The sequence below is a fragment of the Marmota monax genome, unplaced genomic scaffold (assembly GCF_021218885.2).
Source record: "Marmota monax isolate L192 unplaced genomic scaffold, Marmota_monax_Labrador192_F-V1.1 WCK01_AAM20220418_F8-fsc00052, whole genome shotgun sequence".
In the NCBI taxonomy this organism is placed as follows: domain Eukaryota; kingdom Metazoa; phylum Chordata; class Mammalia; order Rodentia; family Sciuridae; genus Marmota; species Marmota monax.
Genome location: NW_026693473.1, coordinates 1,427,458 through 1,446,111, shown reverse-complemented (window position 1 = coordinate 1,446,111; position 18,654 = coordinate 1,427,458). Strand labels below are relative to the sequence as shown.

Genomic DNA, 18,654 nt, shown 5'->3' with positions numbered 1-18,654 from the left:
AATATTAAGTATAGCAATTATGGACCAATAAATTTTTTAAAGGCACAGAGGGAGGCTAGGAGTATAGCTCAGTAGTAGAGCACTTCCATAGCATGTGCAAACGCCTTGGGTTCAATCCCCAGCACCACCACTATGACAATCACCACAACAATCCCCCACATACAAGGATTCACCTTTTTTTGGTACTGGGGTTTGAACTCAGAAGTGTTCTACCACTGAGCTACATCCACTACCCATTTTTAGTTTTTGAGACAGGGTGTTGCTAAGTTACTAAGGCTGGCCTTGAACTTGTGATCCTCCTGCTTCAGCCTCCTGAGTCACTGGAATTGCAGGAGAGCACCACTGCACCAGCAAGGATTCAATATATTTGAAGATGCGTTCACAAACACACACCACGCACAGGAATTTCCACCTTCTCAGAATTTCTACATACATACACACACACACAATTTGTATATGATTTTTATATTGCTATTGATTGTACTAGTTTGGCCCCAAATCCCTACAGAATACTGGTAACCATGATCACATAGCTATCAATAAGTCTTTCTTATCATTACAGGTATTTTATTTTCAAGAGCAAATGTTTTCCTCAAGCAATTAAAATAGAAGGTTACTGGTACCAGGAAAAGGTTTTCCCATCCTAGCAAACTTCAATTAACCAATGAAAATCCAATTTTAATAGGGATTTAGAGGCTGCTTTTGCTAAAAGCTCAGACTCTGAGCCTGCAGATGCCCAATGGGTAACTAAAAGCAGGATAAAAACTTGGCATCCTGGCCTTTTTGTATTGTGTCTGCTTTTGCTGCCTTAAACTTTGGGTCAGACCTGCTCAACTCTGCACATAGGCATGGTTAATCATTTAAGGAGTGTCTGTCTAAAAACTTGTAATTCAAGGTTGATTAACCCTAAATTTACCTAACCACTCTAGTCCCTCTTCAAGGCTGAAGGCACTAAGATAAGAGTAACTAAGGTATTTTCAAGATTTGCAGAGACATCATATTCCACAGATTGTCAACTGTCAGCTTTTACAATGTCCTGTTCCAGAAGCCTGGAGTGGTATCTAGAAGTCTTCTGTCATTGTCTTAAACCTGCCAAGAACAGTGAGCCTTGCAGGTACATCACTCCACCATGAGACTGCACCCCTTCGCAGGATCCATTACCCCATGATGGGAGCAGAGATTGTTCCTCTAAACAGAAGCAATCATTTCACTATGGAAACTGGGTGGCCCTTTCAAGTGATAGACTTTTCATAGAACCAGGAACTGAGATAATGATCAACAAGGCCACAGTTTCATCAAGGGGGCTTAATTGTGTATAACTTTTACCCCTGCCCCAATTCTTCCCATTTAAACCAGAAGCTTATGTCAGTAACCCAAAGATGAGGCTGAGGATACTTGGTGTCCCTTGTCTTTCTGGTATAGCTACCTACTTCACCACTGCTTTTTCCCACTTGATATTTGGGACAAGTAGCTGGACCTGGTACACTGGGCCTCACTGAAGTGTCATTCCCCCTGGCCTAGGACTCTGGCAACACTACATTTCCTTTTTGCTTTGGCTGTTTAAATACAAAACTCAGTTGTAGAAAACTAAGGAAGGATAAAGGTTTTGTTTTTAGGACATATTTGAAGTTTCATTATTTATATCCTTTAAAAGGAGCCACTTTAAATCCTTTTTCAAAGAGTTTATTGATTTTTAAACTTCAATTTGTCACTATATAGTGGGGATAGGCAAACTTTAGCCCATGAGCCAAATCTAGTCTGCTGATTTTGAAAATAAAATTTTACTGGAACACAAGTGGTGCTCATTCATTTATGCCATCTGTTGCTGCTTACGCCCTAACATAGCAGAGTTGAGTAGCTGCACTGGAGATCATTTTTAGCTGCAAAGGCTGAAATAGTTAATCTGGCCCTTTATAGAAGGTCTGCCATTCTTTCTCTATAGGATCCCCTCCCACATTCTACCTCAAAAGCTCTAACCCAATTCTCATTTTGTGTTCGTGACATTTTTTTTTCAAAACTGAATTAATATCACCTGTACTTAGTTTAGATCAGATTTTTTTTTTTTTAAGGAACAAAACATCAGTTGCTTCCTTACTGGTGTAGTAAAAAAATTGCCCAGGTCCTAGTTTTCCTAGGACAAGATAAAGTCTTTAAATTTTATATCGACATGTATTTTAGTTCAGAAACGTTTTTATTCAACTTTTCTTATTGCTCCTATTTTATTTCTTCTGATTTCTTTTTCAGAATTTCTACTGCTCGTGGGATTGGTCATCTGGGGCTAACCTTTTTGTCATTGGCCCTTTCCTTCCCATACCATATTGGACGATTTAATAAATTTGTCAACGATATTACCAGTTTTATTCTCTGTTGTGATACTTCTGTTCTTTTAACTACATTCAAATGAACATAGATTTTGTCATTGGACTTTTTAAAGACTTTCTGCATGTTTTTTCTTCTTTCTCATCTCTCTTTCTTTCCTTTTCTGCCGCCACCCATGTTTTTCCTTCGTGGTTTTTATTATTCCCTGCTTCTGTCACCAAGAGAGCCAATTCTTTTAGGCACCTGCTAAAAACACCAAGGAAATGTTTTTCAACTTCTCTTGCTTCTTACAGAAATATGTTTTGTAAGACAGACTTATTCTATCTTCTATGTTGTCCTTTGGAAAGTCTCTACACAGGCTCCTGTTGATTTTGTTGTTGATGCTTTGGTTCTTGTATTGTTTTTCCTATTTGCCAATGTTGGAGTGAAGAGGGAGCCAATCAACTCTGATGCTTGTCAAGGATGGGAAGACTGCCCTCCAGCAGCACCCTCTCTATGGGCACAGCGTGAATGTATGCGTTAGATCTAAAGTTCCATGGTGGGTTGATGTGCCGTTGTATAAACTCATCAACATTTATTTTTTCATTCCAGTAGAGATGGACACGTGGGCTTCACGTTTGGGGACTGTGATGAACAGTGCCTCTGTGAACATTCTTGTCGTGTCTTCTGTTGTATATTTAAATAGGAGAAGTGCTGGGTGATGGGGTGATGAACATTTTCAACCTCAGTATATAATGCCAGTTGTCCTACGCATGGCAAACCAAAACTACTTGAGAAAAATTCAGCAACATTTCTTTTGGTTTGATTCAACAATCCAGGAGATTATCAGAGTAAAATGTGAAAATGAGACAATTTTCTCTTCAAGTAGAACATCTAGAAAAGCAGCAAAGAGAACAAAGCGCTTCCACTTGATTATTGTTACTGAGAATTATTTTAAATTATTGGGAGTTTAAGAAAAATAAATCTTTTTCCTCAGGAATCACATGTTGACAAGCCCACGAGAACTGTACACCTTGGGAGAAGCACAGATGCTGGAATTCTCTAGATGATTTATACAGCTTCCTTTTAATTTTTTTTTAAATCATAACCTGCAAAAAACAACACAAATGTTTAAATCATGTCATCTTTCACAAACATAATTACCAGATCAATGCATCTGGAAAATTACTGTAATACAATGAAATGAAGTCAGACAGCCTCAGCCATACCCTAACTCTGCCACTTATGAGCCCTGTGGAGCCAAATGCTTCTTACCTCACTGTCCCAGTTTCCAAATTCTAGAACTTAGAAAGAGCTTTACATTGAGCAGGCTATAGTTGAAAACAATATATGTACACTGTGAAATATTCAAACTACAAAAGGACATGAAAATAAGTTTCCCTGCCTCCAATATCACCTCCAATCCCCAGGTTCCATGCCTACCAACAAGAACTTCCAATCTCTTGTTGATCCTTCCAGAAATATTTTGCATCTATTGAGTCAAAATAAATGTGTATATGGGTTTTTACTCCCCCACCCCCTCTCTCTCTCTGTGTGTGTGTGTGTGTGTGTAAACAGAAGATACAAACACAATAATAATTAAATACATCATGTTTCATTTTTGTCACCTTCGCATAAAGACCATAGCTACTTATAAATTTTTCAGTTTTATCATTTTGAACGTATGTTGTCAAAACAAGTGGGTTGAACATATTTTATCTAATGGCATATCAGCTTGATTTATAATTTTTAGATATTTTCATATACTATGAAGCTTCAATATATACTCCTGACATGGGCCCGCAAACATCAGGAGCAGGCCTGCTTATGAATGTTCCAAAGGGTATTTTTCTGAGGAAACTTTGTTTGAGAGAAGTGGATATGCAGATGTTGGAGGTCATAAATATTGTTCCTGATTGTCTTTCCATTTCAATTTGACTTACTGCTCGTATCTTTTACAATTTTATTCTTTGAATTGACAAAGATTGTTCATACTTGTCAAGTACAACATGATATTTTGGAAGATGTAGCCAATGTGAAATGGCTCAACTTGAGATATTTAACACGTGCATTACTTCACATACTTTGAATTTTTTGTGGGGTGATCACTCAAAATCTCTCTTGGCAATTTTCAAAACACAGTACATTGTGATTATGCATAGCCACCATGTTATACAATTTGAATTTGTTCCTTCTGGAATAAATTTTTTATTATCTGACCAACACCTCCCCAACCACTTCCTCCAGTCCTTAGTCAACACCTTTCTATTCTACTTGTATGAGTTCAACTATGTTAGACTTTACATTGAAGAAAGACAATGCATACTTGTATATGTATGCTTCTTGCTTGGCTCTTTGCATTACTCTGGTATTTCTGTGTCCGGTTTATTTCACTTAGTATAAAATGCTCCAGACTCATCCATGTTTTCATAAATGACAGGATTTCCTTCTTTTTCAGGCTGGATAGTATCAATTGTGTATGCACACCACAGTTTCTTTATCCATTCATCTGTTCATGGCATGTAGGTTTATTCTATTACCTATTGTGAATATTGCTGAAATGAACATGGGAGGATGGATGTCTTCTCCACATACTGATTTTTATTTCCTTTGGATATCCACCCAGTTAAGGGATTGCTGGATCTATTTTCATTTTGGCGGTCGGGGGGTGGGCACATCTATAATGTTTTCCATGACAACTATACTAATTTAATTTCCCACCAACAGTGTTGCAAAGTGTTCCCTTTTCTGTACATCCTCTCCAATGCTTATCAATCATTTTCTTGATCACAGCCATCTTAACAGATGGGAGACGGTATCATGTGGTTAAAATTTATTTGCATTTTTCTAGTGATTAGTGATAGTGATCATTTCTTCATGTACCCATCGGCTGTTTTTTTTAAAATATATATATATTTATTTTAGTTGTAAATGGACCTTTATTTTATTTCTATGCGGTACTGAGACTCAAACCCAAGGCCTCACACATGCTAGGCAAGTGCTCTACCACTGAGCCACAAACCCAGCCCCCCATCGGCTGTTTGTATGCTTTCTTTTGAGAAACATACAAACTATCACAGCTACAGGCCAGTTGTGCCAGGGAAGTGGGGTAGGTTGCAGAAAGGCCAAAGAAAGTGCTAACAGCAGGCACGGCATGGTTTTGGGGAGTGGGGTGGGGGCTTACAAAGGATAAGTGACAGCTCCAAGAAGAATTTAGTGGTGACAGGCAGAACCAGTGGCACCTTCTTCCTTCCTGGCACCTTAACAAGTAGTGCCTCCAATCCCCATTACAATACACTACAAAAAAAAAAAAAAAAAACCCTCCAGGCTTCATGGTGCTTTACCAATGGCAGCTGGCTGGCTGAGTGACATCCTTTCCACAGTGCCCACAGTTCCATACCAGTTGCCACCAAGAGAGGGGTTGTATGTGTTAGGCTGCAGAAGCAGTGACATCATCAGCATTGACTTGTAGTCTGTTTATATGACCAGCATCCCAAGGAACAACTTCCTGGTGTACATATAAGAAAGCAGCTTTCTATAGATGACACTAACTTGCCTTAGTCTCACCGTGCATAAGAGAAAGTCAGCGCCCTGCAAAAAATAATATGTGTCTGGGCGGACTTGCTCTTATTGCTCTCTTAACTTGGGTAGGTTTTGCAGAACAGAAAGAGGGTATTCGGAGACATGGTGTTTTACTGTTCCCTTTTCTTTAAGGATGATACACGCCACTTGCCAGGTGCCTGAATATCCTTATAATCTTATCCTGACCATCTTCTGCAATGTGCCTTAGGCTGCACATAAATAATATACTGTAACCAAATCCACAAGGGTTATACACAAAGCAGCAGAATGTAATAAGCCCTGTTACAAGAGCAAGCAATACACCCTATATGGAGCTAGCAGGAAGAGGGGAACTAAGCAGAAACAGGATCAACACCAAGTTTGCCTATAGCAGTAATGTGGGTTTGTAACTGACCCAAAGACACATTATAATAATGATCAGGGATGTACACACACATTTGGTGTTGATGATAGCATGGGTACTTCCCTTGTTACAGTCAGCATGTCTTCTGCCATTCTGTTCAAAAGTACCACCTTTGACATTTGGGTCATTTTTTCATTAAGCAAAGTCCCGCTCTGAGTGTTAGCTAAGGCAGCAGCAGAACGGTTAGCTAAAGCCTCAACCTGGAACTCAGTGGTAATGTGTGTTGCTTGTGGAGAAAGCACAGCACGTGGATAAAGTTATCAGTCAGCTTGAGTTTCTTTATGTCTAGCTTTGACCAGTTCCCAATTAGCAGGAGTCATAGACAAAGTGGGAAGTATGCAGCTTCTGTATAAGGTCCCCCCAAGTCTATGGGCAAATCCAGTTATGAGGCAGATGTGGCCATCCATGGGAGCCAGATGCCCGTAACCATCCACGAGGGAGGGGAGGTGCTCCTGCACGAACTTGGCTTTGTCACCCTAAGTAGTCAGTGTCTTTGAGTAGGATAAACTGCACTGATCGACAGGGGTCCAAACTATATTTACAGAGGGTGGAGAGGTGTTACTGCCATTCTTTCTTTCTATACGGAGAGAAATTTTTCTTCTCGTTTTCACCTGTGTTGTACTTTAGCCATCCCAAGCCATTAAGCGGTGTGCCCCAACAAAGGCTTAGCCATGTTTCTTTGTTCTCTTACTAAGTAGAAGACATATTTGATGTCCATAAAAGAAGGTAAATTTGGGGCTGGGGTTGTGGCTCAGATTAAAGCACTTGCCTAGCACATGTGAGGCCCTGCGTTCCATTCTCAGCATCACATAAAAAAAATAAATAAATAAAAATAAAGCTATTGTGTTCAACTACAACTAAAAAATAAATTTTTTTAAAAAAAGAAGGTAAATTTACATTCAAGTCCACAGGGCAGTTGGTGAGCTGTGTCCATGAGTGGTGGGTGTTTTTCCAGCTTGACATTTATTTTTATTGTACCAAGGTCCCAGATGTAGGCACTGAAGGAGACTGGTGGGGGAGGACAGAGGCAGCTAACTGTCCATCCAGAAATCTATTTTGTTCTGCATCTCCACAAAGGCATTTGCCATTCTGGATGTAAATAGATTAGCTCTAAGGATGAAATATAGATATTTTAATAGGTGTTAACATAGGCAAATATTGACTATCTAACAATACATAAACAACCTGATCACTATAAGTGAGAATAGTACAAGCTTGTGGCCCATTCCTAGGTTTACAAAACCATATTTCTTGTTGCAGTGGTCCTGTGATTTTGATAGACAAGCATATAATAATATGACATACTTTTCTGTAGGGTTTGAATATCTTGGCTTACTAGTTTTTTTAAAAAAAAATTATGTTTTTCATTCTAGTCCCTTTGCCCATAGACCTAGGAAACCATCACCATCAAGTCTCTATTTGCCATTCCTATGGCCACTAGACTATACGGGTCCCTTGTGGCAGGTCCTGCCGTAGCAGCAACAACAAATTATCCCCTGTTCCCAGTGAGTGCAGATATGCCTCTTAAGCATCCTCATCTTTATCCATATGGTGCTGTCAGGCAGGCACTGTGGCATATGCTGCAGTTATGTTTATTGATGGTCCTTATGGCCAGCCGTAGTTGTTTGGTCCACGCTGCCAAGGATCCATCTTCCACGTTTCGTGTTGTTTTAGTGGGCCATTCATTTGAACAATCAATCCTGCTGTAGCTGGGTTAGAAGGTAAGTGGAAATTCCAATGTATGTACAAATTCTCAGCCTGTTTTTGCACCTCGTGGCCAGAAGGATGTGTTCCATGAGTGTGCTACACATGGTGCCAAGTATATGAAGTCCACGTATGGTTGCCTTCAGTGTGACCTTTTTGTAAGCATGTGTCCATAGCAGTCCAGTATGTGTATCTGCAAACTTGCAGCCTTTTAGTAGCAGCAAGGGCCTGAGAAGCCAAACTGCACTTTTGTACAGGTACCTCCCTTGAACTGTCCACTTGCTATATGAAGTACTGGCCACACTGCTTCACAGGATGTCAGAGTCACACAAATACAATGTCTGAGTGTCTTTGTGGGAGCCTCCATTGCTTTGTTATGGGACAGAGAGCTCTTCTTATTGGCTCTGTTGGCCTTCTTCCTATGTAGCCAAACAGCCACATCTTTAGATGGCACATCTTCCAGCCATTTAATTTAGTTTATGTGTTAAGTAGGTTTTTTTTTTTTTTTCTTTTTGTTGCTGTGACTAAAAGACCCAACCAGCACAAATGTAGAGGAGGAAAAGTTTATTTGGGGGCTCACAGTTTCAGAGGTCTCAATCCATAGACAGCAGACTCCATTCCTTAGGGCTCAAGGTGAGGCCGAACATCAAGGTAGAAGAGTATGGTGGAGGGAAGCAGCTCACATGATGATCAGAAAGGGGGGGGGGGGAGTTTCCACTATTCAGTGCTTTCTGTTGGTTCTATTTCCGTTTTTACCCTCATTTTGTATTGAGTGCATTTTTAAATTTATTCCATTTTCCTCTATTGGTGTAGATATCATACATCTCTTTACTGTCAAGTAGGAGTTACTCTGAAGGTTACAAAATGGTCCTCAAGTTATCAAATATAATGTCAGATGATACTTTTTATCCTCCTTCCAGACAATGCAAGGGTCTTAGAACAATTTAATCCATTTGTCCTTATGTGAATCATATAATTGTACTGCTCCTGATGTTTCTGTTTCTTGTTATTGTTTTCCAACTTTCTAACTGGGATAATCTGCCTTTTACTTAAAGAACATTATTTAATACTTTCTTTTGGTAAGATCTCCTAGCAACAAATTTTCTCAGTTTCATTTACCTGAAACCGTCTTTCATTCATGAGGAATATTTTTTTTTAATATGGTAAAGAGTCCTATTTTATTATACTGAAGTGGCACCCCCTTTCTCCACAAAAAAGACTTAACTGGACTTCTCCAGAAATCTTCACCCAGACTGATTTTAGGACTGTCAGCAAAAGAATATCTGCAAAAGATTTCAATGTAGATAAACTTCCTATTTTTGTGTCGCCCTGTTTTACTTGACCACTGGCCGAGACGATACCAGCACTCCAGGTGCTGGACACCCTTAACTAGTTTTCCACGAACATATCCAGTATAGTATTTTGAAGAAATATGCAAACAAGTCCTCTGGCCTTGAGCTGGGGCTTCACGGAGATGTCTATATTTTTAAGATAAGTTACAATTGGGCATCATGGTAACAGCTGGCAGAGGGAGAAAAGACAGGGGAGAAGAATCTCTCCCCTCCTCAGGTGTTGTCCTTGAAGGGTTAACTTGCCCAAAACAGTGAAAGAAAAAGCTGCTTTTAGGTGAACTTCTGCAGACTGTGAACTTCTGAGGCCCTCCCCTTACATGCTGGGTATAAAATTCTGAAACTCCCTGAACTCGGGGTTCAGGGGATTAATTAATTACAGCAAAAGCTGTGCCCTCTGAACCTGGCTGCAGCCAAATAAAACTGTTTCCTGCTATCTTCAGTGCCTTGCCTCGTTTGTCCCTACAACAATACTGTGTCAGCATATCAAATATATCATTCTGCTATTTTCTGGCTATCATTGTTTTTAATGAGAAGTCACAGGACAGTTTAATTATTATTGCTCTTCTGAAGATAATTCATCCTTTTTCTCTGAATACTTGTAAGGTTCTTTAGTTTAAGCAGTTACACTAAGATGGATCTAAGGATGACTTTATTTTCACTTATTCTTGAACATTGAGCTTTAATTGATGTTATGGTTTAGATATAAAGGGTTCTCCCAAATCTCCTGTGTTAATATAGAAATGCTCAGAGATGAAATGATCAGATTGTGAGAACAGTAACATAATCAGTCCATCCTAGTTTGAATGAACTGGATGGTAACTATAGGCAGGTGGGGTGTGGCTGGAGGAGGTGGGTCACTGGGGGCTGCTGTGGGAGTATTCAATTTCTCTGAAGCTCATTCCCCCTCACTCTGCTTCTTGGTTGCCATGAATGAAGCAGAAAACCTCTATCATGTCCTTCCATTATAAAGTGCTTAAACCACTACGAATAGAAAAGACCACCGACTCCAATTTTAAATCAAATTAAAGCAAGCTTATAATTCTGGCCAGGACTGTCTCTCCTGAAATCCTTGGGTTAGAGAACAGTACCCCAGTTCTCTAGGAGCATAATTTTATAGCACAAAAAATTGCAAAAGGGGGATATATTGAGAACTTACAGATAACAGGATTTTGACAAGCATAACACAAAGGCAGATAGTAGGTTAATAATCTAAATGGTTCAGCATTTCAAGTTAGAGTATAAATTTAGATCCCAACACCAGAATTTATGAGGTGCCGCTAAGGTTTCAGAGAGGGTTGTTATCTGGTCAGGGAAAACCAGGCATGGGTGAGCTCAAAGCACAGGCAGGCATTCCAAGCAAGCTTAGAAATCACAGTAATTTATAGTAAAACAGAAATTAACTTTTCATGACTTTGTGACGAGATGGCTCCCAAGCTTAGGATGGAATTAGGTTGGGTTCATCAGTGCTGCCTCACCTTGGGCCCAAAGCAGTGGACTCAGTTGACCATGGACTCAATCTCTGAACATGAGCCAAAATAAACTTTCCTTCCTCCAAGTTGTTCTTCTCAGATATTTTTGTTACAGCAATGCAAAGCTAACTAACACAGAAATTGGTGTTGAGAAGTGGAGTCATTGCTATGACTAATCTAATCATGAAGTTCTGAAGCCTTTGGAGCTGGTCTGAAGGAAGAATTTGGTAAAGTTTGGAGAAGCAGTCTGGAAAAGTTTTAGAACATTGTAAGTGGAGCTTAGTGGGTAATTATGGCAAGGGGCCATCTGTATTATATTCTGGCAAAGAACTTGTCTACATTTTGTCCATGTCCTGAAACTTTTAGTGAAACTCAATTTAAAGGTGATAGACAAATTAATTTGGCAGAGAAAATTTCAAGGCAGCACAACATTCAGACAGTGGAATGGATATTGCTACCAGCTTTTAGTCAAGTTACTATAAAAATTGGGAGCAGAAAGCAAGGCTAAAGGATTTTAAAAACTTGCAGTTTGGCCAGAAAAGTGAAAGTAAAACTGGGGCCAAGGAAGGTGTGGTTGTTAAAGAGATAACATCCACTAAAAAGATGCTAACTACTTTGCACAGAGACAGTAAGAGAGATGGCTTGAGGGTATCACAGGAATTTGCAAGACCACACCCATTGCAGGCTCAAGGATGTCGAGGGTAAATAAATTCCTTTGAGAAAAAATCACGAGGGCACCCTGTTTGCACAGAAAAGTTGTTTCACTTGCTCAGTCTCTCAACCCAGGCACTCAGAGGTCACTGCCGCTATGACCTTGGAGGCTCAGGTACTGCAGGAGCTGGCAGAAGATCTTGGTGTATTCCTTGTGGTTCTGCAGGATGCTGGAATTAAGAGAAGATGGAGGCTTCCATCAAAATTTCAAAGGAAGGACTGGGAGGCCAAGCAAAGTACAGCAGGATTGGAATCTCTGAAGGTTGCCCTTGAGAGGAGAGAGTAATGTCTGAAGCTATGGAGGTGAAGCTGAAGCCAGAATGGAAGGTGAAGCAGGAGCTAGAATGGAGACCTTAAGAATTAAGCGAAGACAGTCATTTTGACTGTCTGCAGAGAAAAGCTCCTGGTGGCACAGACAGGCTAAAAGATAGCCCATGTGTACTGCAACTGGCATGGCTTCCCAAGTCCTTTGGAAATCACGTCTTGCTGAGACTGGGGCAAAGGACAGTTGTAGATAATGGATGATTGGGTCAGGAAAATGGGGACTAATTCAAAGGAAATAAAATGTTACAACCTCCAGAACATGTTCCCCCTCAAAACCTCTTGCCTAGGTAACCTGTCTCCAGGGAATTTTTCCTTCCAGCAAGGAGATGTTAATGAGCACCTCCTGGGTGGCTCCTTTCCTGCCTTTGGTTATTCCCACCTTTTGGCCATGTAGGCAGATGAGAGAAGCAGGATGAGAAGAAAGGAAACCCGAAATCTATAAAGGGGCAAGATACCGCCACACTCCCTTAGGCACCAGCACTGAACCCTATCGTCTCTGGAGAAGTCTTGAGAAACTGATGTGACTCCATTTTTTGAAAAACCAGTTACTACCTCAAGGCCTGTCTAGAGGGAGTGGGTGTGACCTTGTCCTTGGAAAAACCCACAGAGCTCTCCTAGGCACATACCCACCCTCCTGAGTTGTTTATAAATAACAGGAGAGATCTCAGGAGCCTGGTGTCCCTGACTCAGTTAGGCTAGGTGAGGACCCATAGCAACCGCCTAGCAACCACCAATCAGAGTGAGACAGGGAACATATCTGAAATGCCAGGTGACCCTCCCAGTAGTTTCGGTGATTGATAACATGATTAGGCCACCCTGCAGTTTAGCATACACACTCTTGCAACCCCTCGAGGCCTAAACCAATCAGTTCAAATGTATCCACCACTTGAACTAACCAATCACCCTTACCCAACTTGTTCCCGCCAGTGAATGTGCGAATCAATGTTAAGAGTTGTTGTTTGATTTTCCCACAGTGTGGAACGATTTACTGTGTGATGTTGTGACGCATAGAGTATCCCCCCAAAACCTATAAATCCTCACTGAACTAAGGGTCAGGACTTACTCCTTGGGACCCCTTCATCGGAAACAGTTGTGAGTCTAGGCTACAGCTTGCAATAAAGACTCTTGTGTGATTGCATCGGATTTGCTCCTGGAGGTCTATTGGGGTCCCACAAATCTGGCATTACAGTCTCTCTTTCTCTGTTCTGCCTTTTAAATCAATTTACTTTTTGCTCTTGCCTCAGTGTTTCTTGGGTGTTTAATTTTAAACATCAGGGGAACAAGTGTTATAGTTAAAGCAACATCCCGGGGTTTCATAAACTGACTTCCAGACCACTCACATATAATTGAATCAAGCCTTTATTGAAGCACACCGGTGGCGACTGACCAGAACATAAAGCTGTTCCCCAGATCAGCCCCAAACAATTGCAAGGGCGCTCCTTATAAGCCTGAAAACCGCAAAAGGGACATTTGGGGGTCCAGCCAATGCAAGCAAGCCAGGTTACAGAAGCAGGACAGTGCAGTCAGGGGGCCAGATGCTTAGCCAATCACAATTAGCCCAGTTACCCCAGTTACAGAAACAGAACCCTGTTACCCTAGTTATAGAAACAATGCTCCATTAGGTAATTCCGTGTTCTTAAGGGTTTCTATAGCAAAAGGAAAAGAACAACTTGCCCCAGTCATGATCCTTCTACTTGGCATGTTTGTTATACAAAATGGAGTTACAAAATAAAATGGAGTCACTTTGGCTTGACTATCACACAAGGACCTGATCCTGATTTTCAAGACCAGTTTCACTGCCACCATGTGCCCCAGATTCAACGCAGTTACAGAGAATGTTTGCCTGACTGGGTTTAGGTCTTGCTTCTTCATTCTATGCCCCAATTCCTCCCTTTGGAAAGGGAATGTTTACTCCATGACATATTATATTATATCTATGCATAACTTGTTTTTTCATTTTTACAGGGGCTCACAGCCAAGAGTTTGCCTTGAGTCTCTGAGGAGACTTTGGACTTGGGCTTTTGGGCTATGCTAGAACTGTTAAGACTATGGGACTCTTGGAGATGCACTAAATGCATTTTGTATTATGAGATGGACATGATCTTTTGGGAGCTGGGGTGGAATGTTATGTTTTGGATATGAGGTAACCCCCAAATCTCCTGTGTTAATGCAGGAATGCTTAGAAGTAAAATGATAAGAATGTGAGATCTGTAACAATCAGTTCATCCTAGTTTGAATGGACTGGGTGGTAACTATAGTCAGATGGGGTGCCCTGGAAGTTTCATCTTCCCTCAGGCTCCTTCCCCCTTACTCTGCTTCCTGACTGCAATGAATGGAGCAGGTCTCCTCCATCACACCCTTCTGCCATGATGTACTGCCTCATCTTGGGCCCAGTGCAATGGACTGAGTCAATCATGAACTAATCCTCTGAACTGTGAGCCAAAATAAACCTTCCTTCCTCTAAGTTGTTTTTGTCAGGTATTTTGTCACAGCAATACAAAGTTGCCCAACATAACTGGTTTTAGAAAATTTGTATTTCACATAACTTCCCAATATATTATTCATTCTTTCAGCAGTTAAATTTTGGGAATCAATGGCCCATGCCAACTCTCCCTTTCTCCATTCCTAAAACATTATGTGATAACAATCTAAATCTATTCTTCTATTCTTTCTATATTTTTTCCCTTTTTATCTCTGTACTTCTTTTTTTAAATTCTTTTAATTTTATTTACTCTTATTAGTTATATATGACAGCAGAATGCAATTCAATTCATATTACACAAATGAGCACAGTTTTTCATGTCTCTAGTTGAACACAAAGTAGAGCCACACCATTTGTGTCTTCATATATGTACTTAGGGTATTGATGTCCATTTCATTCCACCGTCTTTCCTACGCTCATACTCTCCCCTTCCCCTCCTTCCCCTTTGCCCTTTCTAAGTTCGTCAATTCCTCCCATGTTCCCCATCCCATCCCTATTATGAATCAGCATCCTTATATCAGAGAAGACAGTCAGTATTTGGTTTTGGGGATTGGCTTACTTTCACTAGCATTATATTCTCCAACTCTATCCATTTATCTACAAATACTATGATTTTATTCTCTTTTATTACTGAGTAATATTCCTGTGTGTGTGTGTGTGTGTGTGTGTGTGTGTGTATATATATATATATATATATCTCACATTTTCTTTATCCATTCATTTACTGAAGGGCATCTGGGTTGGTGCCACAGTTTAGCTATTGTGAATTGTGCTGTTATAAACATTGATATGGCTGTGTCCCTGTAGTATGCTGTTTTTAAGTCTTTCGGGTATAAACAGAGAAGTGGAATAGCTGGGTAAAATGGTGATTCCATTCCAAGTTTTCCAAGGAATCTCCATACTGCTTTCCAGATTGGTTGTACCAATTTGCAGTCCCACCAGCAACATAAGAGTGTGCCCTTTTCCCCACATCCTCGCCAATACTTCTTTCCAAATATTTTCTTCTGACCTATCTCTTAATTAACTAGTTTTATCTTTGGGTGTAAGTACTCTGCTTTTAAATCTACTTGAGTTTTTCATTTTGGTTACTGTGTGTTTAAATTTTAGAATTTCTCTTTTCTTCAGATCTGCTATATCTTTTCTATTATTTCTAGTTCTCTTGAAAATTTCAATTCATCCCTTTAAACATGCTCAGGATACCATAACAAAATACTGTAGACAGGTGGCTTAAAGAGTGAAAATTTACTTCTCACAATTCTGGAAGCTAGAAGTCTAAGATCAAGATGCAAGATGGTCAATTTCTGATTGAGGGCTGTCTTCCTGGATTGTAAACAGCTTCCTTATGACTGTGTCCTCACATGGCAGGCAGAGAGAGAGGGAGAGGGAGAGGGAGAAGAGAAACATAGTATTCTGCCTCAGCCTCCACACCAGAATTCATGTCCTGCAAAACACATCCATTCTATCCCAACAGTCCCAAAATCTTAACTTGTTTCAGTATCAATCATAAAATGTAAAGTTCAAAGTCTCAATTAAATATCTAAATCAGAAATGGGTGAGACTCAAGGTACGATTCATCCTGAAGCAAAATTCCTTTCCACCTGTGAGTCTGTGAAACTGACAAGTTAGGCACTTCCAGATTACAATGGTGGGATAGGCAAAACATAGATATTCCCATCCCCACAGAAGAAGCTGTAGGAAGAAAGGGGTGATGCATTCCGAGCAAATCCAAAATGTAATAAGGCAAACTCCACTGGATACTAAGGCTCAAGAATAGTCTTTTTTTTTTTTTTTCTCAATACCCTGTCTTCTACACCCATAGTCCCAATGGCTTTGTGGGGTGGCCTTTGCCCTTTGACTCTCTGTGGGGGTCCTGTAACATATCAGTTCATGGCTGTGTGTGTGGGTCCTGCCCTGTAGCTCCTCTGGACTGAGGTCCCACTCTGTGGCTCTCTGAGCTAGGGTCTACTAGCAGGTCCCACCTCTAAGGCTCTGATTGGAGGCTCTCTGGACTGTTGAAACTGAAGTAATGGTCTTGATGATCTCAGAATCATACATTTCCAGGTTAACTACAAACGCTCAGAAAAGATGATCAACCAATAAATCAAATGATTAGAACATGAAGCTTAGTTACCTTAGAAGTATATATTCCTCTCTATCGTCTTGCAGAGGGAAGAAGGGTAGTTGTGAGGTTATTTAGTAATACACAGGGAAAAGGGAAGTAGGCATGAATCACTGATTTAAATATATACCTTAAAAGTAAGCTTTAAGACATGGCAACAGAAAAAACAGATGATAGAAAGAAATCTAAAAGGATCTAAAATATCAGAATCATTAGACACAGACTTTAAAAATAACTGTGTTTACGGATATGGGCTTGATGGCTTCTAGAACTGTAAGAAAATAAATTTCTATGATTTCAGCAGCCTGGGTCTATGGTATTTTGTTATGGAAGTCCCAAATGAGGTCATTTTCCTCTGTTCTTGAAGAATAGTGCATTGTCATAGCCTAATAGCTCTCTTTTCCTACACTATCCAATCCAAGAATTATAATATAATATAATAATTATAATATAGTCTTCCTTAATTTCATCCTGTTTCTGTCTCCTTCAGTTCAAACTGATAGTGTTTCTGCTCATATAATCTCATAAAATGTTTATCAAATTGTTGTTCAACATTGTTTAAATATCCTTAGTATTCTCATCAAAACAAGCTCTTTCTCTCTCTCTCTCTCTCTCTCTCTCTCTCTCTCTCTCTCTCCAATATATATGGGTAATTATGAGTGTAATGCATTCCACTATTGTCATGTATTTAAAAAATAAATTAAAATAATATAGAAAGACTGAAAATTTTCCAAATCCTCAAGTTCTGGTTCTTTTTTTTTTTTTTTTAACAATTTCTTCTTCAATTTATCTCTTGCCTTTCATGTTTATATAAGCAATGAGAAAGAATCAAGGCTACACTCTTGTAATATTTTGCTAAAAATCTCCTTAGCTAACTACCTAAATTTATTGCTTACAAATTTCTACCTTCTATAAAACATTAAACACAGTTTAGTGAAGTCCCTTGACACCTTATAACAAGGGTCACCTTTTATCCAGTTTCTAATAATACATTGCACATTTCCATCTGAGATCTCATTAGAATTACCTTTAGTGTCAGTATTGCTAGCATAACTACAAAACTCTTCTAGGCTTTACCTATATCCTGTTACAAAGCCACTCCCCCACATGTTTAGGTGTTTATTACGGTAGTACATGCTATGTATGGTTCCTGCTAATAAGGTGTCCCCTCTCCCATATTAGCGCAGAAATATTCAGAGGTAAAATGATTGGATTGTGAGACCTGTAAACTAATCTGTTCCTCCTAGCTTGAAATAAACTGATTGGGTGATAACTGTAGGCAGGTGGACATGGTGGAAGCATCCTTAGGGGTGTGCCCTTCAAGTTTATATCCTCCCTACAGCCCTTTCCTCCTCCCCTCTCTCACTCTGCTTCCTGACCCCACCGTGAGCTGAAGAGTTATCATCCACTAGGCCTATCCCCCATGGTATGCTTCCTCACTTTGGGTCAGAGCAATGGAGGTGGCTGTCAATGGACTGAGACCTCTGAAACCATGAGCCCCAAATAAACTTTCCCTCCTCTAAGTTGTTCCTGTTGGGTGTATTGGTCACAGAGACGTAAAACAGCACTCCACTCCTAGGACCAGAAGCCTGTCTTAGTCATCTGGGGCTTCCATAGCAAAATACCACACACAGACGTGGTGGCTTAAACCACAGAATTTATTTTCTCATAGTTCTGGAGGCTGAAAGTCCATAGCAATAAACATATGACACTTTTTATTTTAAAACCTGTACCTAATAATTCCAATATTTTAGATCCATTTAGGTCTGTTTTCATTGTAGGTTGTTTCTGCTGCTGCTTTCTTTAAGTTGTTGTATCTCCTCCTGTACTTTGATATTTATTGCATTCTAGATATTATATATAAAAAATATTTGTAAAAATAAATTGAGGTCTAGGGTCTTGTTCATTTTCTCCAAATAAAAATTAAGTTTTATTTCTAACAGTTTTCTTCACATAATAAGAATCAAGAATATCCTTAATTCAATTTCAGAGATTGATAATTTTTTTATTTTGGATCATTGGATGATTAGAAGCTAAGTTGTTGGGCTGGGGTGTGGCTCAGTGATAGAATGCATGTCTAGCACATGTGGGCACTGGGTTCCATCCTGAGCATCACATAAAAAAATAAATAAAATAAAGTTATTGTGTCTATCTACAAAAGAAGCTAAGTTGTAGAGCATGCAGGGAAAGCTTGCTTCCCTACATCCTTA

The 18,654-nt window shown here is 39.8% G+C and overlaps 1 protein-coding gene across 1 annotated transcript in view; it reads right to left on the bottom strand.

The window, feature by feature from the left end:
* Window positions 1–697: 697 nt before the first annotated feature.
* Window positions 698–18,654, bottom strand: part of Cfap91 (cilia and flagella associated protein 91) — an 81,366-nt gene continuing 63,409 nt past the window's right edge. Inside the window, exon 18 of the mRNA XM_046458042.2 lies at window positions 698–3,407. The gene's annotated coding sequence lies outside the window, so the exon portion shown is untranslated. The remainder of the gene's footprint in view (window positions 3,408–18,654) is intronic.